The sequence below is a fragment of the Leopardus geoffroyi genome, chromosome A3, assembly GCF_018350155.1.
Source record: "Leopardus geoffroyi isolate Oge1 chromosome A3, O.geoffroyi_Oge1_pat1.0, whole genome shotgun sequence".
In the NCBI taxonomy this organism is placed as follows: Eukaryota; Metazoa; Chordata; class Mammalia; order Carnivora; family Felidae; genus Leopardus; species Leopardus geoffroyi.
In genome coordinates, this window is record NC_059336.1 from 73092099 (window position 1) to 73115186 (window position 23088).

The window sequence follows — 23088 nt, forward strand, 5'->3', positions numbered from 1 at the left end:
TTGACCAGTTTTAACATCTTAATGTGTCCCCTTGATAAGTAAAATCTTTGACATGTATTGTTATTATATTTGCCTGAGTGATAGGATTTTACCCTTTTGGAAATTATGCTTTAACCTATCAGACAGCTAATACAGGTAGGCTTGCCCCCTCACCTTGAGAGACTCTGAAAATCAAAGAGATTTTTTTTTTTTTTTAATTTTTTTTTCAATGTTTATTTATTTTTGGGACAGAGAGAGACAGAGCATGAACGGGGTAGGGGCAGAGAGAGAGGGAGACACAGAATCGGAAACAGGCTCCAGGCTCTGAGCCATCAGCCCAGAGCCTGACGCGGGGCTCGAACTCCCGGACCGCGAGATCGTGACCTGGCTGAAGTCGGACGCTTAACCGACTGCGCCACCCAGGCGCCCCAAAATCAAAGAGATTTTGACTTGCCAGAGTTAGGAGCAGAATTTGGTTTTCTCAAATTCCAGCCCAGCGTTTTTTTGGTTCCATCATATGCCTTTGCCCAAATGATCTAAAAAAATAGAATAATAGCAATAACAAATGCAACACAAAATAATATAAGACTTCAGTGGTTTCTAGGCTATCTTCGCAGCCATCTCCCCATCAAAGAGGGACATGAGAAGCCCTATGTGAAGCTGCTTTCTAAATGTTCTGCTTCTCTACCTGTTTTTTCAAACCCACAGAGGAAAAAGAGACAGTCTTTAAAGACAGCAACAGTCTAAAACAAGGAATGGGATGGGGAATCTGATAGTTCACTAACCTAGTCAAAGCAAACCAAAATTACTCTCTGCAAAATAAATTTAATCTGTATTGATTAGGTAGAGGGAGACTGGGTTGACTCTAACTCGGAACTGGAGCTGACTCAGCATCCCAGAAAACTTTATATCCTCTTTTCTCAGCATGAAAGGAATGTCAGCCTTCAAAATCTGAAGGGTAATTAAGAGTGAACCCTGTGTCAGTGGGCTGAACTCTCTGTCGGGCTCTGGATGGGGAATGTAACTAAGCTTAGCATGGTGCTCAGCCTCCAGTGGCCCAGGTTGTTCTGGAAGCATAAGCAGCAAGCAGAGCTGAGCAGTGGGAAAGTGGACGTGGAACCAGCGTTAATTTAAATCAAGTGGTGCCTGAATCAAGTGAAAGGAGCTACCCTTACCTGTATTATAACTGCTGGTATATTGAAACAACATAAATGAAGAGTGTTTTTTGTATTTAAAAAATACCACTGACATTGGGTTTGGGCACAGTTGGCCCTCACTTTTGCAAAGCTTTCATCTCTAAATTTCTCTGGATTTCCTCCTACCTCACTAGCTGCCCCTTCTCCATTTCCTTTGCTGACTGTTCTTCCTTGATTCCTCAATGTCAGTTCACACAAGGGTCATTCATCCCTTGACCCTATCTCTTACCCACTCCTTGGTTTAAATGTCATCCATATGCTGATACTTCCCAAATTTTATCTACAGCTTCAAACTCTTCCAACTCAGAACTAATAAATCCAGCTGCATATGTAAGATCTCCACTTGGATGTCAACGATCATCTTAATATGTTTAGAACAGAGTTTTTGCTTCTATTCCCTCACTCTAGACCCCTGTAACTCCATAAAATAAATTTTGTGTCAGGGTCTTTGCACTTGCTGTTCCCTGGGACCGGAACACTCTTCTCCTAGTCATTTCATGGAGAGCTTCTTATTGTCATTCAAACATCACTTCCTTGTGGAACTCTCCCTGACTTCCCCTCTAAAGTAGGCCCTCCCTTGCCCAGCACCCCTTCCAGTCACTCTGGTGGTCATGAAGATAACCTGCAAAAGCTCCATAGCCTCATATTTATCACTATATGGAATTCTGTCACTAAGGATTTGTTTCTTATTACTCTCCCCTCTACCCCACAGCTCTGCCCCACACCTCAACAGAGAATGAACCCTGAGGGAGCTGGGACTCATCTGTCTTAGTCACTGCTATTCCACTAACACCCAGGCCCTTGACAAATTGTTACTGGATGCATATATACACGCACAAATGCATCTCTTGGGATCTGTTTTCCCATAAAACTGGACAGTAAGAATCACAGAAAGCCTGCATGATAAGTGGGAAGGAAGAAGATACCAGTTCAGGCATGACTTTGAATTTCTAAATTGATCTGGGGATAGTAAATGCCATAGTGACAGTAAAGAGGGCAGAGGATGTGTGTGTGTTAGGGGTATAGTAAGCAAACAGAAAATTACAAGGAATTAAACTGCTCACTTTCTAGACTTTGGGATTACAATACTCCCTAAGAAAACCTGTGAGAGACCAACACAGAGTAATAATTTTATTTTTATTTTGCTGAGTAAAGATACTAGGGAAAAAATTATCATCTACCGTTACTGTCACCATCATGCCATAAGATAAAGGACATTTAACTTCCAAAGAGCAGAAAAGACATAACCTTCACTGTCTTTTACTTTTTATTTTATTATTGTTTTTTAAGATTTTATTATTTTTGAGTGATCTCTACACCCAATGTGGGGCTCGAACTTACAACCCCCGTATAAGAGTCACACGCTCCACCAACTGAGCCAGCCATGTGCCCCCACCTTCATTGTTTTTTTTTAAATTGAATAAACTTTGTTTTGTGAAAACTATAGGTTGGCTTCATTTCCTCATGCATTCCCTCTATTGACTTCATTTCCCTCATTGTGCCATTATCCTTTGGAAATATCATCCCTGACATCATGGGGAATCACTGACACAAATGACTGGTTCAAGATCAACAAGCAAACATTGGCAAGTTTCCCAAGTCTGCTTCTTAACATGTCTTTGCCGAGTTAAAACTCTCTAATAAATATTCTGTATTAGGGTATTTTAATGCGCATGTGACCTCAGAAACCTAGCATTGAAATGTTACTTAGAATTTTTCCCATACATCAACCAATTATAAAGCCAGACATACCAAAACAAACAAAAACCCAAATAAGATATCTGCATTAAATAAATAAATGAGTATGTACATATATGTACACATGTGCACATGGGTGTGTGTGCACATATGTGTGTGTGATGTATTAAGAAGACACTGGTGGATCGACAGAGTTATAATATGTAAAGGAGATTAGTAGCACCTCCTGGAACTAATAATCAAGACATTCAGGATCAGTCATGTTACACAGAACACAAAGGAGAATTTCCTTTCGTTTTACTGTAAATGGTTTTAAAGATAAATGTTGCTTAAAGAATATAATAAAAGGGTACCAGTAACAGAGACAACTGGAAAAAAGTGTGTAGTTTACGGAGGAAACTAAGAAACAAAACCAAGTGAGGCAGATGATATCAAGCATTATTTACATGTACTGCTGAACCAAATTATTTAGGAATAATGCCCACATGAGAAAGAGAATATATTTTGCAAAAGGAAATGTGAATAATTTCCTTAGATGACCTACTTCATATGAAAAGAGGAAAATTTGCTTGCAGAGAATATGCAGAATGCAAAGGACAGTGAGTGGAAATGAAGTTGTAATGGGAGGAGAGATTCTGAGCTGAAGGGGCATTAGCCAACTAGAATCTGAAAGTGTGGGCAGCTGGGACATGTGTCACAGTCCATTAGATGCCATTTTAAGAAATTAATTTAGGATTCAGGGCAGCACTGGTGACTGCAGTCATACTTAAGAAGCAAATAACAATAAGGACTAAGTGTTCTATGCATTTCATTGACCAACAGGCTCCTGGAGGGCAATAAACAGGGGTACACACTGGCTCACTATCTAGTGAGGAATCATAATGGTTCCAGTTTGGAACCTTAGCTCTGATCCACTCAAGTCAAAAAGTAAGAAAACTCAATTAACAGCTCTCGGCCCCCCCCAGCCCTACTCCCTCTGATGAAGGAAAGGAGTAGAATGTTCTCCCACATCATCCCGAAGTCGTGGGGGTGTCTTCTGAGCTTCTGAACAGCAATCAGGAAATGAAACTGTTCAGTAAGCTGATACTGTGAACCACAGTTCCCCTGAAGAGCTTAACTGGAAAATAATATTAGTGGATAGATTTGAATTCCCAGTAAACCAAAGTTATTTTCCCTATTTATTTCTAGTAGAAATTGTCATATTTTAAATAAACATTGCATAATATTTGTGATTTCGAAGCAGGTTCAAAACTTTGTCTTTTGATGCAGCAAACAGGCCTTTCCCTGGTACTCAGGACAAGCTAAGGTAGTTGGTACCAAGCTTCCTGGACCCAGAGAACATCTGCCAACACGCTCCTCCTGGAATCATCTTGAAAACTAAATGGCCCCCAGACTCTCCTGTTTCCCTTGGCTATGGCAGTCAGAGTCCACCGTGGGCTTAAAGCCTGCATACTTTTGGAGATGCATCCACAAGAGGAAGAAGAAGAACCAGTGACCCCAATTCATTGGAATTTTTTAAAAAAGTTTGCAAAGACTGCCATTTTTGCTTAACGCTTCATCTCAGCTGAACTTAGGTTAATCTTTCACTCCTGGGGAGAGTCTCTGCGAAGAGGTAAGGACAGCAGGTGAGAGAAGCTGGCAGATGGGGATCCATTCAGTCTGCACCAGCAGCCAGCTGTGTGTCAGTTTGACATGCTGGGTCACCCTTCTCTGAACAGTAGTTTTCTTGACTGGATGATCAGAGTATTGATGATCTTGAAGGTCTTTTCTAGTCCCCAAATAATATCATTTGATGTTTATAACTTGATCAGACAGAAGTTTCGAATAGGTCTGTTGCTCAAGAATAAACTGTTACACCATTCCGTTGTCGCAGTGACCAAGATAACCAGATTTGAAAATCCTTGGCTGGTTATTTCAGCAATTGTGACCACTTACTGACTTGACCATGTTTTGCTTAAAACAGGTTTCAAAACAGTTAAAATAAAATTTTTTTTTAAATAAGAATAACCACTTCTGATCAGTCGGTCTCCACCACATAATCCAACCTTGCTTATGGGCATCTTGAGACACACAACCCACAGGATGATTTTATAATCTCCCCTCTCTTCGTGTCTATAGCACAACGTTTTGCTGCATCCTAGATGCTTCTGGTTCTATTTTACAACTCCTCTTTCTCTGTCCACCCCCTAAATGTTATTTCCTTAGCACTCTTTCTCAGGCCTTTTCCTCTCTCACTATATTTGCCCTCCTTGGATGGTTTCACCCTCAACCCACAACAGCATGCAATAAACGTTAACGAACAGCTCTGCCAGGGAGGGTAAAAACGTGTGCTGTTTGCTGATTTCTGTGGTGTAAATTCTCTCATCACTGCTGATCTCAAGCTACCAACCATTTGTGGAGCTGGGAACTGATGCACAGAATTGGCCCTTACCAGCTGTATGAACCAGCTCCAGCACCCATCACCCATCACCCATAACCCATCACTTCCACTGCCACCTACATACTGAAATATCCCTCTGTGTGTGTGACTCACCCATTTGTGAGCTTGTTTCACATTCAAATTGACCTAAATGTCACATCTTCTCAGTATCAAAAGGAGCAAAACAGACACACGATCTTCTATAAACCTTTGCCTGTATTCCCCGTTTATCAAGGTAACCCTGCATAGGAGTGAGTGACCCAGGGTAGGGAAAGTATGCTAACCTTGAACTATTGTGTGGTTGTGTCTTTTGTGCAATGGAATGAAACCACATGCTGGTGGGTGGGGATGGAGTTTTTCCCAGCAGAGAGTGGATGTCTCTGCTCAATCATCCCTTGATGTGGTTTCTCTTAGGACAAGAAATGAAAGGTGGGGCGTGTTTTTGAACTGGAGTAGAGAAAGATCTAGGGCCTAAGACCAGCTGAGATTGAATCTGAGATACAGAGAAGCCTAGAGTTGTTCTATAAGAAGAGGAATTGCTACTATCACATGGAAGCAGTGAATGAGAACGCCAGAGTTCTGATCTAGCAACAACACGAAGGCTGAGAACGTGAGGCAAAAACGGGGCCAGTTTCTGAAGATGCCAGACTGAGGCAGCAATTCTGGACCTGGCTAGTCTTGAGAAGGCCCATCCCATTTTCAAGGCTGGAAGGGGGCCCACAGGCAGCAGTCACACCATAAGTCAGCTGATCCCGCAGAGTAGGGATCTCAGAAGGGCATGAACAGTAGTAGCAAGAGCAGCAAAGCAGCAAGATTAGAAGGTTAGAGGGGAATCACCCAAGGGACTTGTTCTGTAGCTCAGTGGAGAGACGCTCTGTGACACTGAGAAATGACAGCCAGGACACTCTGGCAGGAGCGGGTTCCCAGCAAGTGGTTCTGGTGCAGGCTCTATGCTATAAGAATCTAGGCATATAAAGGAAGAATAACTATGTCACAGTCACAGGCTAGCAGGGCCAGAGAATTCCCCTGGATTACATCTACTTCCATCAAATTAGACCAGTTACTGCACCATCCAAGCCTGAAAAAGAGGAGTGATTGTGTATCATCTGACCTACTGTGTATATTCAGTCACAAAGTCAAATCAGTTCTTTTGCCCGACATTGGCTTGAATCCCTCTTCCCTCTTCATGCTCACAGCCATGTCTTCAAGCTCAAGCCTTCATCCTTTCTCTCATGGATTTCTCTGACAGTTTCACAACTAGGGTTCATAACTTCTGCTTTGCTCGCTCCAATTAGCCCATCTACCACATGGCTGCAGAGTGAAGTTCAGAACAAAACAAAACAAAACAAAACAAAATGAACCCCAACCAAACAAAAAATCTGTCCAAGTTACTCCTTTGTTAAAAGTTTTTATTATAAAATCCAGACCCCTTGGGACGCCATATGAGTTCCTTCATGATCTTTCAGGATCATCCCATGCTTCCCTCATACGTAGTCATCTAGCTATGGGAAGTTGCTTTGGATCTTCTCCTTACCTTCTTTTTTATCATAATAAAATTAATATGTAATAATGTTTTAAAGTCTCATGTCTTTCTTCCATTAGAGTCATCTCTTCTGGTTCTTCCTTCTTCCTTCGTTTTTCCTCTATTCATCCCTTAAATGTTAGCTTCCCTGAGGTACTTTCCTCAGCTCTCTTTTCCATCTTCCCAGAAAATATAACTGGTTCCTGGGTTTTCTGCTTCCGCTTAATGCTTGATCCTTTTAAATCTCTGCTGCCATGTCAGATTGTACTTATCAACTCCTCTGCAGAGTGTCGCCCAGCTACCTTAAACTCCACATGTCTGAAACAGAGCTCTCCTATCCTCAGATGGGTTCTTCCTCCTGGAATCTCTACCTTAGTTATGTCTCTGGAACTTATATCAGTTATTTACAGCTGCCTAACAAAGCACCCCCAAACACTGGCTTAATACAACAGCCATTTATTATTGGCTAACAAATCTATGAGTCAGCTGGGCATTTCTGCTAATCTGACCCTGACTCAGCTGGTCCTGGCTGGGCTCTCTCACATGTCTGGAGTCTCTGCTGGGACAGCCACACCAACTGGGCCCATATGGTCTATCCTCCAACATGTTACACCTTAGGTTTATTCACACGGCAGAGGGGCAGAGTTCTAAGACAGAAAGCAGAAACCACTCAAGGCTTCTGGAGGCCTAAGATGGGAACTAATACACTATCATTCCCATTGCATTCTATTGGCTAGAAGTCAAAAAGCCAGCCCAGAGTCAAGGAATAGAGAAATACCCAACACCTTTTGATGGAAAAAGCTGCGAAGTCAAATTGCAAGTGATGTGGATACACATACACAGTGTGGTGGAGAAGTGTAGGATTTTTGCAATCTACACAGAAGTAATCCTAGATACCTCCATATTGACAATGTGGTGGTGGTGGTGGGTGGTAGTGAAGGCAGCTAACTAACGTTTACTGAGTACCTAGTACATACTCTGCTCTGAGTTAATGTCAAGGAAAAGACAAAACTTGCATTGTGTTTAAAGTTATTCATTAAAATCACCTTTTATTTATACAGAAGTTTCAACTTTATTATGAGATGATATAGAATATGTGTAAATTTAACCTAAATTGTATGGTAACCAATAGGGAAATACAGTGATTACTACTTTCCTTTATTCAACTATAAAGCAAACATTGGTACTAATCTAATGCTTTGTATTCTCAAAAGCACTTGTGTTAGTAACTGCGCATTCTTACAAACAACTAAATTGGTGTCAAAATTCCTCATTCATTACTATGTCCCTGTCCTATAATGAGAAGGCTGCTTTGAGCAAGAATGGTTTAAAAACACAGTTGCATAGTTTAACTTATTTCACATGGATTAAATCAAAACAAAATATTTGTCACTTAACGACACCTTTAATTCACTAATCCCTTGCCCTCGACTGGACTAATTATGACTTTAAGGACTTTCTGGACATATTTTCCTATACTTTTCATCAGCTAAATGGGCAAAGAAAACTGAAAAATGGAATCTTGTCATCATCCTCAATAAAGCATATTTTCATATTCACTGAGATATTGCATCTAGAATGGATACAAAATAAACTAAATTTATATGTATTCCATGATTATAAGTATTCACAAAGAAAATAATAGAAAACAAGTGCTCATCAGACTTTAAAAGAATTTTCCAATTCTCGCATGTTTAAAAATAATAAATAAATACATTTTAATAATAAATAAATTGTAGCCTCTGGTTTTAACTTTATGAAGTTATAAAGTAATTATATTAATTAACTTATATTATTAAATTATAATATATTAATTTTGTAACTAATTTGTAATTATACTAATTTTAAATCATATAGGCTCTTTATTAATTTTATTAATCATATATATTAATTTTAATTGAAAATTTATAATTATGTTAATTATAAACATTAATGTATTGATATTAAGTTTATATATTAAATAGAAATTTCTATTTTTATATAGAAATTTGTGTATTTATATAGGAATATATAAATTATATACATTAATTATATTTATATAATTATATGATATATGTTTCTTTCCCATAGGTACTTTACATTATCTCATTTAGTTTTCATAGTAACTCTAGAAAGAAGTTGTTATTTTTATTAATTCCTTAATTTATAGTTGAAGTAATGGAAGTTTGGTATGATAAAATATGTAGCTCGGGTCACACAGCTGCTAAGTGATAGGGCCAGGTTTTGAATTCACATAGCTTGACTCCAGGGCCACTCTTGGACACAATGCTAAATTGGCACCTGTCTCTTCTTTATTTTCCACATCTAAATGAGTTGCCAATTCTTTTCTTTTCTATTTATTGGCCTAACTCCTTCTCTCCAACCCACTGGCTCTGACTTTGTTCAGGCTCTCATAAATTTTTGCCTAGATTGTTCCTTTAGCTTTGTGTTATTTCTCCTTATTTTTAGTCCTAAAGCTATAGTATAAACCTAGTAACTTTCTTGTTATTTAATACACTTTGAGGAGTAACATACAAATTAAAACTATAATGAGATTCCAATACTCCATTAGTCATCTTGGCCTGCCATAACAACATACCAAAGACTAGGTGGCTTAAATAATAGATATTTATTTTCCCACAGTTCTGGAGGCTGGAAATTCAAGATTATGGTGCCAGCAGGGTTTATTTCTGATACGGACTCTCTTCCAGGCTTGCAGATAGTTGGCCATCTGACTGTGTCTTCACATGGCCTTTTCTCTGTGTGTGCACAGACAAAGGGAGAGCTTTCTAGTGTCTCTTCCCCTTTTTCTATGGACACCAGTCCTATCAGATTAGGGTCACCCTTTTATGACCTCATTGAAATGTAATTACTTCTGTAAACGTTGTAAATCCAAATACAGTTACGTTGAAGGTTAGGGCTTCAGCACATGGATTTAGCAGGCTGGGGGTGGGGAGTGGGCAAGGCACAATTCAGTCCATAACAATTACACACATACACACCATAATAGCTAAAATGAAAAGGATGAACAATATCAATTGTTGGAAACTGGAACAACTGGAATTATATGCTGCTACTGGGACTTTAAATTAGTCCAATCACTTTGTAAAACTGGCAGAATCCAAATAAAGCTGAGTATATGCTAAGCTTAAGGCCCAGATATTCCACTCCTCAGTGTTTTATCCAGTGGAAATGCATACATATACTCACCAAAAGACATATGCAAGAGTATTCATAGCAGCACAACTTATAGTAGCCTCATACTGGAAATAACTCACATGTTGGTACGTAGTAGAAAGTATAAATAAATTATGGCAAATTCATACGATGGAATATTATACAACCATGATATTGAATGAACTGTATCTCCATGTGTCAGAGTGGATGATGTTCAGAAACATAACTCTGGCTGATAGATGCCAGACAGAAAAGTACATATAGTAAAGTCCCACTTAAATAATGTTCAAAAACAAGCAAAAGAAATCCATTGTGTTAGAAGTTAAGCAGGTGGGCCTCCTTGGAGAGGGATGTACTAACTTGAAGGGAACAAGATGGGCCTACAGGGGTTCTTGTTACATGATGATCAAGTTTCTGGGTATCCAGCTGTGTTCAGTTCATGAACTTATCATATGTGCTTGCGGAACACTTACCACATGTGCATGTTTCTGCATATATTTCACATTTCAATAATTTTTTTTCCTAAAAAAAGAAATATTGTGAAGACTCCATCTTACCCAAGAATAAAATCCCAATACTTTAGCCTGACCTAAAGCCCTGTGACCTGGTCCCAGGTCAACCTTTCCAACCCTATCTGTACTAATCCTGGCCTTACCCCAGCCAAAATAAGCCTATCACCAAATACCTGCAATGCATCATGGTCTTTCATGCTCTCCTCCTTCCTGAATACCATTCCCATTTCATCTAGCTGGTTAACTCCTTTTAAAACTTAGATTTCATTCTCCACCAGGAAGTTTTTCCTCACCCCACCCAACCCAGGCTGAGTTAGAAGTGCCTTCCTTGTCCTCCTTTAACATTCTATGTACTTATCACCGCTCCTACATTGCACTGTCATTTTTGGTTTATACAGCTCTCTTCACTGATGAACTGTGAGTGCGTTGAGGGCAAGGCTTAGGTCCTTTATCTCTACATACACAGCATCTAGTGCAGGGAGCAGCACATAGCAAATGTCCAATGAACAGCAAATGAATTAATAAAGAGATTAATGAAATTTAGCTTACATCTTGATTTTGGTGCAGAATATCTCTTCAGTCATTCCATCAAGAAGAGTTGAAAGAAAGAAAGAAAGAAAGAAAGAAAGAAAGAAAGAAGAAAAAACCGAATCTGGCAGCATAGACTGTACCATGCCCCAAATTTAGTTTGCAATGAGTGCTTTGTTCCCCATGAACATTAATACCAGGGAAACCAAATACACATTTCTTAAAATGTATAATAGTAATACTGCCCATTCCCTAAAGACTGTCCAACTGTACAAAATGATTGCATTCCTCTGAAATATGGGTGAAGTGTTAATGTTCTTGGTTGGCTTGAAACTCAAGAAATTCCTCTCACATCTAGATTGGCCTTATTCCTTGGGTGGATCTGCCAAAAATTCCTCAGATATCCTGGTCTGGGATTTATGGACTGAGAGGTTTATGATATTTCAGAGTGTAGAATGGGCTATTGTTTTTACATATTAGACAGGTCAAGTAAATGCAATGAATGCTATGATTAGGCTCGGGGCCTAAAAAGTGAATCAAATTGACGACAGTCATTTTTCTATGCAAGTTCCAAGCAGGCTTAAACCAGGCAAAAATGCTATGTGGTGATCATATTGGGTTCTCCACAATATTTCTTTCTACTTCTGAGTTTGGCCTTCAGGAATGGCTCCACAACAGAAAGCCAGAAAGGGTACTGATGATGAGGAGATTGCCATCATGACAATTCCTGGTAAAGAAGCATGTACAATGTGCAACGGAACTCACATAAATGTGACACCCAGGCGCGCCTGGGTGGCTCAGTCGGTTAAGCGACCGACTTTGTTTCAGGTCATGATCTCACAGTTTGTGAGTTCGAGCCCCGCGTAGGGCTCTGTGCTGACAGCTCAAAGCCTGGAGCCTGCTTCAGATTCTGTGTCTCCCTGTCTCTCAGCCCTTCCCCTGCTCATGCTCTGTCTCTCTGTCTCTCAGTAATAAATAAACGTTAAAAAATTAAAAAAAAAAAAAAAGTGACACCTGACCTCTAACTGCTTATCATTCAAAGAGTTAAGGCAAAGGTAAAGAGATACTCATCTATCTTAAACAGGTACAATCTGGGTAGGGGACCCAACCTGCCTTCAGGGCATCTGCCCACCCACATCAATGAAAACTTCTCATCTACTCCATCCTAAGGACCTGAACTGCAGGCTTATTCATACTGTCTCTGACTCCACCCATCTTCTTGAGCCATAGCTGATTGGACCAGACATAGACATCTGACTCAAGCAGGGCCAATCAAATTATCTCAGTTTGGAATTGAGCTGTGGTTAGCCTGGCTCTCCAGGAGAGGACTGTGGGGCTTCCTGCCAGCCGTTCGGGGTGCCAAGGAGTGGAGAAGCAGAGAGAAGTGGACCGTAGGGAGAGAGAAAAGCTACAATAACTATCGAGGCGGGTGGGGGTGGCGAGAAGAGAGGTCAGTTCCTGACAGCTTTCCTGTTCCTGTTTTCAATCCTCTGGAGAGATCTGGAGGCATTCTCTGGCCGAGTGTGGCCTACACCTCACGACAAAATACTGTGTTTTTCCTCATGCTGGTTTGGATGGGTTTCTGAGTCCCAGGACTGGGACACGAACGCTCTGGTATTCTGGCAAGAGGTCTGTCTTTACTCCCCCAGTGCCTGTGGAAAAGGAGAGAAGGGTGCAACTGAGGCCCGCTGGGGGAGTGCACTGCGGCAGACAGTCAGGGTCCACGGCCCTTGCTGGCTGCAGTTTTAGCTGTGAATGCAGTCGGGAGCTTGCGAGCTGTGGGTTAGTGGGGGTGTTAATGTAGTTCCTTAAAAAGGGAAGCATGACACCGCGAATGATGACATCTGAGCGTCAACAACACAAAATTAAGCCTGTGGAAAATTTCAATTATGATAGCTAACACAGGAAATTGCATTTATGTATGGAAACTAAATTTAGAAGCCTGGACAGATTGACAGGATCCTTCCTAAATCCATGTAAATAGCCCATGCCAGGTGCCAGGAAGTAACTGCAGGAGCAGGACCAGCTAGGCCTGCAGGCCCCTTGGCTGTCTTCTAATAACTGAAGGAGGAAAAAGGGCTTTTCTCTAGGCAAGTTAATTGCTCAGAAGTCTTATCTAACAGGTTAAGAGAGAATTAACAGTCCTTGAAAGAATCCAGTTCAAAGCTGTTCCTTTTCTCTCCCTTGCTTTGTGTTCGTAAACAAGGAAAGGGTGTGGTTGGAACTTGGATTTGCTCTGGGCAGTGTCTGTGCAGTCCTAGCTGGCTGCCAGAGGCAGGGCTGGGTGGAAAAGGAGGGTGTGAGAGAGGGTGAGGGGAACTTCTTCCCTTCATCTGCTGCGCCCCTGCCCCCCACCTTAGGGTTCTTTCCTTCCCATGCTGTTCCTCTACCTACCACTTCAGGTCCCAGTGACATGAAAACTGGAGTTAGAAGCAGAGGAGTGACATTAATGGTGGTTCAGTAGGGCAAGGACGTTGGGGTCAGGCAGACAGGTTTAAAGCCCTGTGACCACTACCAGTGCTTCTCTCAGAGCCTGACTAGAGGGGCATCTGCTCTGAGCTGTGAGGTCTAGAGAGCCCTACCTTGGCCCTCCTCATGTCAAGCTCCACTCCATGGAGGCAAGAGTCCAGTAGGTCAAAGGAACATGCCCACCAGAGCCCCTATCTTCTCTAGACCATGCTCCAGGTACTGAGACACCAGAATTCCCTGTGCCCATGGCCCTAAGTCTGTTTGCAGGACCTGCACAGGCCTCTTCCCAGGCATGCCTTCCCAAGGGTATGTATCTCCTAGCTTTCAGGGTGGCTTAGGGGCAGCTGTTTGTAGACAGAACAGACAAGAGTTGGACAGCGTGTGCCGAAGTATCTGTGTGTGAGTTTCGGGGCTGGGAAGAGAAGGGCACCAGGCCAGGGACTGGGGCATGGCTCGCTGTGCACTGCCTCTTTCTGGCTCAAACCAAGAAGTCTGAAAATTCTAAATTTGAATCTGGCCTTCCAAGTTGTTAAGAAGCAGGAAAAGAGAAGATATTGTATTTAACTTTAAGCTTGCTGTATAGCTTTTGCCATGGAATATGGGTCTCAATTTGTATGCTTGCTCCAAGGCCCCTAAATGTTAGGAGTGGGCCACGCTAGCACTCAACACTGTGTGACCTTAGATAAGTTACATCAGACCTCTGAGCCTCAGTTTCCTGATCTGCAGAATGAAGGCAATAGCAGTGCGGTTATTTTTGCAATTTAAGAGGTAATGCATTCTATTATTGTTATAATAGAATAATAGAATAGTTACTTAATCTCTCTGTGCCTCAGTTTTCTCATCTGTCATATGGGAGGATGCTAATAGTACCCATCTTATGGGTTGTTATTTATTGATGTATTAAGGGTCTTAGAACAGTGTCTGGTGTGTCATAAATGCTATGTAAATGCCGGTGGTTATTATTGTCTACTGCACACTATCACCACTACCACCAGCTGGCCTATTGAATTAAAGGAATACGCACAACATATGCAGTGTGTAAGTCTCAGGGAGGCACACTGATGCCACATTTTTTAGTTACTTTGAGACTTGCCTCATACTCCAGTCTCATCCTGTGCTTTCAAAATCCCTACGAGACTTCTTAGGAAGCATGAAGCCTGTTCCTGCTTCCAACTGAGACTGTTGCTTTGGCCAAGTGTAATCTGATGAATACAAACTAAGAGCCCTGTCCTGGGATAACCCTCATTCTTGTCTGTCAAAGGCTTTGAGATCCACTCAGAAAGGTGAAAAACAAAACTTCAATCTCTGGGCAGAGACACAGTAATGGCAGCAAGTGAGGAATGGGGGAGGGATGTTGGCTCCTCTCTCCTGAGATCCACCAATTGCCATTTCTTGCTTATGGAAGTTTCTCCAGCCCTGTGCATTGGCAGGCTTGGGTTTGGGAATTAACTTGAAACGTTACTTTTGTAAATACCTAGAGAAGGCTGATCTTCCACGCAAGGGGACTTGATTACATAGGAAGAACCTACAAGCCACAGAAAGCTACAAAATGGTTTTCCAACCACCAACCCCATTTCTTTCTGCTACACAACGCTGCCTCTGCAGATCAGCAGCTCTTTCTCCTACTCAGCACTCAGGCAGCCCACTCCCCGTTTGCTTCACAGCAGCTTAAATACCAGTACTGTCCCCTGGAGTGAAACTTAAGCAGGATACCAGAGAGGCCATTAGCAAAACGTCAAGCATCAAGCCCCAGCTCCTCACCTTTGCAGCATCCTCTCCCCAAGGACCCATAGAAGGCTGGTTCTTCCTGTGTCCCTGTGCTCTAGAAGCACATTTTATCTTAGGAACATTCTATTCCTTGTTCACGTAAAGGCATGGGTAACTAAGAGCAGCTATTATGCATTAGCATAATACTAAGAACAATATTATACCTCTCTCAAATTATTTTCATCTAAAAAAGCCTCAAGAAAGCCCAAACCAAAGAAGTAAGACAATTTCAGACAACAGCAAGTAGAGGGTTTTTTCAGGGTGGGGTCTTGGGGAATGGCCTATTCCAACGTGCTTTTCATCTCAGAATCCATCTACTCAGCTGAAATGCTTTTCTCCCTGCGCCTTCAGGTATGCTGTTAGGGTTTGACTCCGCGAGTTCATTGGCGTCACTGTGGTTTGGGGTGGTTGCACAGCTATTCCCCAGGGCCTATGAGCAGTGTCCACTGAATCCCTGAGGCCATGGTTTCCAACGAGGCCTTTGCTTTGGAATTCCCTTCTCCTTATGGTCAACAGCTTTGAGTTCTACAGACAGTCATGGAATGGTGCCCTGACCACCTTTTATTTGCATTTGGTGGTTCTGACACATACACGCACTCCTATATTGTAAGAACAGAACCATTTTAACATGTTGAAAATGTGAGAGTGAGGGAGAGCAGTGCCACGGTGCTAAAAATGAGGGTCCTTGCTTTGATTGGCTCGAGTGGTGCCTTTGTTTTTAAGATAGTATTTGATACGGGATGTAAACATGTTAAGTTGGTTTGCATGCTATGCTGAACAAACCCAGCAGTCAATTGTAACATCCTTGTGATGTTTCTCAAGGGAGGTAGTTGCTACGTGTGACTAGTAACCATTTTTTTCCCCCAAGAGTTAAACATCTGAGCTATTTAAATTTCTCTGCAAAGTATGAAAAGCAAATTAAGTAATCATGGCACAATCACTCCAAACAAAAGAATGAGGAGTGCAATAGTTGTTTGTTTGGTTTTTCTTCTAACTGGTGCGGTCGTAGGGGAACATCAAACTTGATGGCCAAAATTCAGTCAAAATCTCTAGACATCCGACGATTTTAGGAGATAAACAATCTCCCTTACAGATGATTAGCTAGGATGAATATCCTTGTGGTACAATCCAATCAACATGTACTTGACTGCTGTCTGCTGCGTGGTACAGAATGAGTGTGTAAGTCCAGGGCGTGGGAGACCACTGTCGAATGTGTTATGGGTGTGTCCATGAAGCAGCAGAAATATTTTTCTCAACATTCTGTTTATGAAGTCCTAGTTCACTGAATAGCTGCTAAGGAGTGGAACCAAAAGATGTGATAGTCAATATGCTTCATCCATAAGACCTAATTTTTAAATAAACTTATCAGTAGTACAATAAGCCATATTCTATGCCAGCTTTTCTCTGCTTCAGAGAAGAGATGTTTCGAGTTTATTTCTCATGACGGGAAAGTTTTTATTTCACTGCAGACGTACCTTTGTTTATTTGTAGAGCTGTTTCCTATTTTTTTCTTATCAAAATATTTCAGTTGTAGCTTAACAAATCAAGTAGGTATAGTAGGTTCTGTCCCAACCAAGTCAGATGAGTGTTTTTAATCACAGTCCTGAAGCAGATCCACTATGTTAGCAATTACAGCACGTTAAAAAAATAAAAAGAGAAAGTATTTTTGTTCCAGTGAGTCTCTCCTGTGGGAAAAAAGGCAGATGGAAAGAATAGCAATGATGAAACAAAATTAATATATCTATATTATATAACCACCAAAAAAGCTGTCATGCAACATTGCTGTGTTTCCTTTTACAAGTAATGTGCATTTTTTTCTTTCAATGTGAGTTTATCCTGGAGTCCACGGCAGTTTAACCTTAAAGGCATAGGATAGATATTGATTTCTGCCCCTTTAAGAAGATTTTTATGTATGTCTGTCTGCACAGTGCCATTATGTGTTGACTTCATAGTTTAACACTCAGAAAGTGTGTTTGTTTCCCTATTTCCTATTTTTTGGCTGTATGTGTTTATTTCTCTGTTTCCTATTTCTTGGCTGTGCTGGGGGCTGGGGGTGGATATCTCACTTTTGCCCTCCTAGACCGCCTACATGTGTGAAATCAAATTCCCAGCAAATGTATTCTAACTCCCTATGAGCAACATATGAAAATGTTTTATTATTGGAGACTGAACGTATTCCAGTTTGCTGACAAATCCAGCTCTGGGGTCTCAAAAGTTGGAGATTAATTTTTCTTTTGTCTCTTTCTATGAAGGAGTCACTAGTATTGAACAAGAAAAAAAAAAAATGTGTTACTTTTAGGCCAGAGGAGTGAGTGTGGCACTTAGAGGAGGTAAGAGAGTTAATTGTGTGTCCTAAATTGAGCTGGCGGCAATGTACCTAGTGAATCCAGTTAACTAATCTTTAATTTTTGTACCAGGCACAGAGCCAGCACGTCCACTTAACTGGGATAGATGATTAAGAAGAATGTTGCAAAAAAGCTGAACATAACTCACTATCACCAAATATAGGTGTCTCTGAAGCTGACAATCTTGCTCCTACAAAATGCAATGACATGATCCAAACTGTGAGAAAAAGAATCCAACTTTGTTGGGATAGGAAAGACAAAGCAAAAACAAAACAAAACAAAAAACAACTTTGGCCCAGAAGTCATTTTCGTTTGGAAAGATTTCTGAAGATTGAACTTGGGCCAGCAGTGCATCTGACAATGCAATCGGCAGACTGCCAACGAGAAGCCACGGAACAGAACCCAGAAGCTCGAGGTGGGAGAAAATTCAGTGGACACAGTCTATCTTCTGAAGATGCTCTTCTCGGAGCTTCTTGAGACTTTCCAGAGGCATGATTTCCAAACTGTGTTTAGCTATAGGAGGGGAAAAGAAGATTTGGCCAGCTGTAAACACTGGATTTCATTATCTGCACCCTATTTCCAGCTTCAGAACAATTTCCGCTTCTACCTTATAACCCCCCCACAGCCCAGCCCAGTAGTTTAAGAATTTTGTCTTAAAGAATCTCAACATAGTTTTTTTTTTGAAAGAAATTTACCGCAGAGAAAACATTTTTTGAAAAGACACTTTCCAATTATACACACAGTGTCCAGCATACATGTTATAAGCCTATGACATATTTATGCATAGAGATTTGAATCAAGTAGGTGCCTTGCCCCTATTCGTTGTATGGAAAGTTCAAAGAGAAGGATCTATGTATGGCTTTCTTCTAGTTAGGCGTATTCTTTGGAGCACCTGTCACAGGGTGTTACTTAGGTGCTTCAATTAACTAGACGAAATAATTATTACACCTCCAGAAAACAAATGGCTGGCTTATTTAACATAAAAATGAGTGTTACAAATCAATAAGAAAAATATAATCTTGTGGAAAATAGGCAAAGGATAGATATAGATAATTCGGGGCGGGGAGGGAACCTTAAAAAACAGGAAATAGGCATACAAAAATATACTTAACCTTGCTTATAGTTTAAAAATTCAAGTGATAATGATAAGGCAAGTTTCACTTCCCATTGGCAAAGATCAAAAAGGGTGTTGGTGGGGCACCTAGGTGGCTCAATTGGTTGAGCATCCAACTCTTGTTTTTGGCTCAGGTCATGGGATTGAGCCCCTCGTCAGGTTCCACACTGAGGATGGAGTCTGCTTGAGATTCTCTGCGTCTCTCCTTCTGCCCCCGTCCCCTGCTTGTGCTCTCTCTTTCTCTCTAACAAAAAGAAAAAGAAAAGAAAAAAATGGTGGTGGTAAAACCAGGAGAAGATGTGAGGAAACAGTCACTTTCCTCCATATTTGTTGAGTGTGTTAATTGATATGTTTTGTGGTGGCAGTTTTGCAAGGTCAAAGTTGATCCAGAAGCTTTACTTTAATGAATAGAATCTATGGAAAAACTTACAGACATACACAAAGACAAAAATGTATATGGATGATGGTTGCAGCATCATTCCTAAGAGCTAAAAGCTGGAAACAAACCACTGAAAGGAATGAGGTAGACCTACAGGTACTCACACAGAAAGCGTTCCAAGAAACAGTAATAAGGAAAAAGGGCCGGTTGCAAAAAATGATGTAGAAAATGATTCCATTTTTGTTCTATGCGAAGGAAAAAAATGTAATGGCATATATACTAAAATGTAAATACTGGTTATTTCCAGGAGTTGGCATTTGGGGGAGCCTTCCATTTCCACCTTACGTATTTCTATCAGATTTGATCACAGATGAAAGGTAAAATAAAAATAGTTTTAAAAAATAACAGTACAAACATCACTTCTGCAGTTTTATTGCCAAACATGTTAACTCTGAATCTAAACATGAGGAAACAACCACATAAATCCAGACTGTGTGATATTCTGCAAGATAACCAGGCGAGACTCCTCAAATTATCAATGTTATGAAAAATGAAAAAAAGACTATTCTAGATTAAAAATAACTAAAGACAACCAATAACTAAATGCAATTATGTGATCCTTGATTAGATCCTGAATGTATTAAAAAAACATTATAAAGGACCTTTTAGGATACAGTTGCCTTGGTGAATCTCAGTGAAAGCATAGTCTTTCTAGAATTATATTCTGGGAAATGCTAGTATAGGAAATGCCCCATTAACTGAAATGTATTGTGCCCCTCCATGCTAGATTTTCCATGGATATATTATCTCATTTAATGTTTGTTACTTTTTTAAACTTAAAAAAATATGTTTATTCATTTTTGAGAGACAGAGACAGAGTGTGAGCAGGGGAGGAGCACAGAGAGAGGGAGACACAGAATCTGAAGCAGGCTCCAGACTCTGAGCTGTCAGCACAGAGCCAAATGTGGGGCTTGAACCCACGAACTGTGAGATCATGCCCTAAGCCAAAGTTGGATGCTTTACCAACTGAGCCACCCAGGTGCCCCTAATCTTTGTTATTTATTGAAGAAAAAGCTGATTTCCTTTTGAAGCAAAGACTCTATTACTATGATCCCTGAGGGATACTAATATATTCAATTCTAGAATATCTTATCTGGTTTATAGAGTTCTGATCAGTGCTTAGATGCCAACTAGGATTTATTACAAAGTTGGGGAATATCAGAGCTGGAGGGTATCTCTAAGGTTATATCAACCTCATTGATGGGATCAACCTTTATAATTTTACAAATGAGCAAAGGGACCCAGATAGGCTAGTGACTTAGCATAGTCAGAGAACTGGTTTTGGAAATCTTGCCCCCAAGTGTAATATTTCTACTATAAAACCATTAAGATGTATATAACTCTTGCTGAACATCAATAACAGAGTAGACATCATAATGGCCTGCCCTGAGATGGGCCCCCTCTGCAGAGAAAGAGGCCTACCACTTGTGGAGGAATTGCATGATAATCCTCAAGGAGCAAAGAGCCTCAGACTCCCAGCACTGTAATAATGCAGGCAGTCTGCCGAGTCCAGGCTGAACCAAGACATGACCTTTGCTTGACTTTTTTATTACATAAGAAAGCACGAGGAGTTCAGGCCAACACTTTTTTCTCCCTAAAAAAAAAAAAAAAAAATACAAAAGAAAAAAGAAATGACTGCTTATGGAAGATGGATAACAAGAATCCCAGGTCCTTTACTTCTCTTCCTGATACACGTTTTCCCTCGCAGCACATTCCCAGCAGGACTCAGCCCATCTGGTAAAATGATGGGAGAGAGATTAAATCACTTTCCCTTTATAAAATGTGTGTACCTCCTTGTAACTGGACTAAGACTCCAGATTTACATTCCCTATTTCATATCTCTCTCTGAGAATAATCTCCTGACCTGCACAGTGGACTTAAGAACACCAAAAAGCTCTTCTCTCTGACTGGTTTATCAGGAAAATCATTCTCCTGATTGGCTTATGCCCACTCCTCAGGGGCCAGTGGAATGTTCCACACTGGTGATGGTGAGGCTATGACTTCTGCTTGCAGTGGGCCAGGTACGGGGGGGGGGGGGGGGGGGGGGGGGCAGAGAAGCCAAAGGGTTTTAGAGGGCACATGAAGCGGCAAAGGTGAATAAGGCCAAAGTCTGTAGAGGTAATCTGAGTGTAAATAGTGGGAAGAACAGATGCAGTGTGAAGTCAGGAGGCTACTGAGATCGGAGTTGCTAAGTTAAGGGTTTGGAACTGAATGGAAGTGGGCTCGTAGCACAGGCAAGAGGGTCTCCTGGAAGATAGCCCCAGATTGCAGCTGGCAAGTGTGGCCTGCCGTCTGTGGCTGGCAGGGCCTGGTGTTTTGAAGTGGTTGAAGTTGCCAGGATCTGTGGACCCAGACAGGCCACTGGCCAGTGAACAAAACTAAGAGCACCAGGGTCTGAGTTGGGGTCTGAAGTGAAAACTGAATCTCCATAATCAAAGAGGTCAACAGGGTGTAAAGTCAAGGACAAACCCATTGTTATTCCAATAAGCATGTTTGGCAAATCAGGGAAGGAGCAAGAATGCGAGTGCGGAGCCCGAGAGAGCAGGAGGCCATAGTGGTCAATGTTGGAGGAGTGCAGTCCAGCACTGGGGCAAATGGGCTGGAATGATGCCAGGCCAAGGAGTGGACGGTACAGCCACTCTTCATTCTGTTTCTGTGCTCTGAATGAGATGTGTCTTGTGCCATTTAAAATACCACCAGAGCTTTCTTCTAGAGTCTCGAAGATGGGCAAGTTCATGAAACCGGGGAAGGTGATGCTGGTCCTGGCCAGTCACTACTCCGGATGCAAAGCAGTTATTATGAAGAATGTTGATGATGATACCTCAGACTGTCCCTACAGCCATGCTCTGGTGGCTAGAATTGACCGCTATCCCTGCAAAGTGACAGCTGCCATGGGAAAGAAGGAAATCATCAAGAGGTCAAAGATCCAGTCTTTTGTGAAACTTTATAACTACAATCATGCATGCCCATAAAGTACTCTGTGCATATCCTCTTGGACAAAACTGTCGTCAACAAGGATGTCTTCAGAGACCCTGCTCTTAAATGCAAGGCTTGATTACCAGCCAAGGTAAACTTCCAGGAGAGGTACAGGACCGGCAAGAACAAATGGTTCTTCCAGGAGCTGAGGTTTTAAATCTGTTTTGTTTCAGTCATTAAAAATACACACACACAAAATGTACCACCAGAATGACTGTAGTTAGTAATACAGTATTACATATTTGAAAGTTGCTAAGAGAATAGATCTTAAAAGTTCTCATCACAAGAAAAAAAATGTAACTGTGAACAGGGACAGATATTAACTAGACTTATTGTGGTGATCACTTTGCAAAATGTATTTGCATGAAATCATTATAATTTCGTTAAAATGAAACTAATATAATGCTATATGTCAATTTTACCTCGATTAAAAAAAATTACTACCGGTAACTTTGCTTGCTCTATTTCCTTCCAATTAATTGAGACTATGAAAGAGAAAAGATAATTTTGCTTATGGGGAAGAGTATGTTTGTGTTGACAGAAAATACTACTGGGGACTTCCAGAATTTCAAACACACAGGCATTCCTAAGGGAATATGCTGGGGCAGTAGGAAAGAGGGAATGTGGTCAAAAGGACTGTTCCATGATCAGCCATATTGAGTTCTCCAAGTGACTGGTTAGGGATCCATGGGTGTGGTTGAGGTGCTCTCTTTAGAAAAATTCTATGAGAATGCAAACATTTTGGAGCGGGTAGGTAACATTAGCACACTGGAGAGTTCTAACAGCTCAGCTCAGACACATCTATGCTTATGCCTGGAGGGAATGGAATGAGGCCACTAGGGTGCTGGGAAGGTCAGGTTCCCAGCACAGAAGCCTGGGGACACTGGGCATGGACAGGCCACAGGAGAAAGGGAGTGTGAGCTGTGGGGATGCTCCAGCATCTGAGCAAAGAGGAGGGTAGGGAATGG

At 41.2% G+C, this 23088-nt stretch overlaps 1 pseudogene; it reads left to right on the forward strand.

The window, feature by feature from the left end:
- Positions 1-21867: 21867 nt before the first annotated feature.
- On the forward strand, positions 21868-22306 carry LOC123579697 (annotated as a pseudogene).
- Positions 22307-23088: the final 782 nt, after the last annotated feature.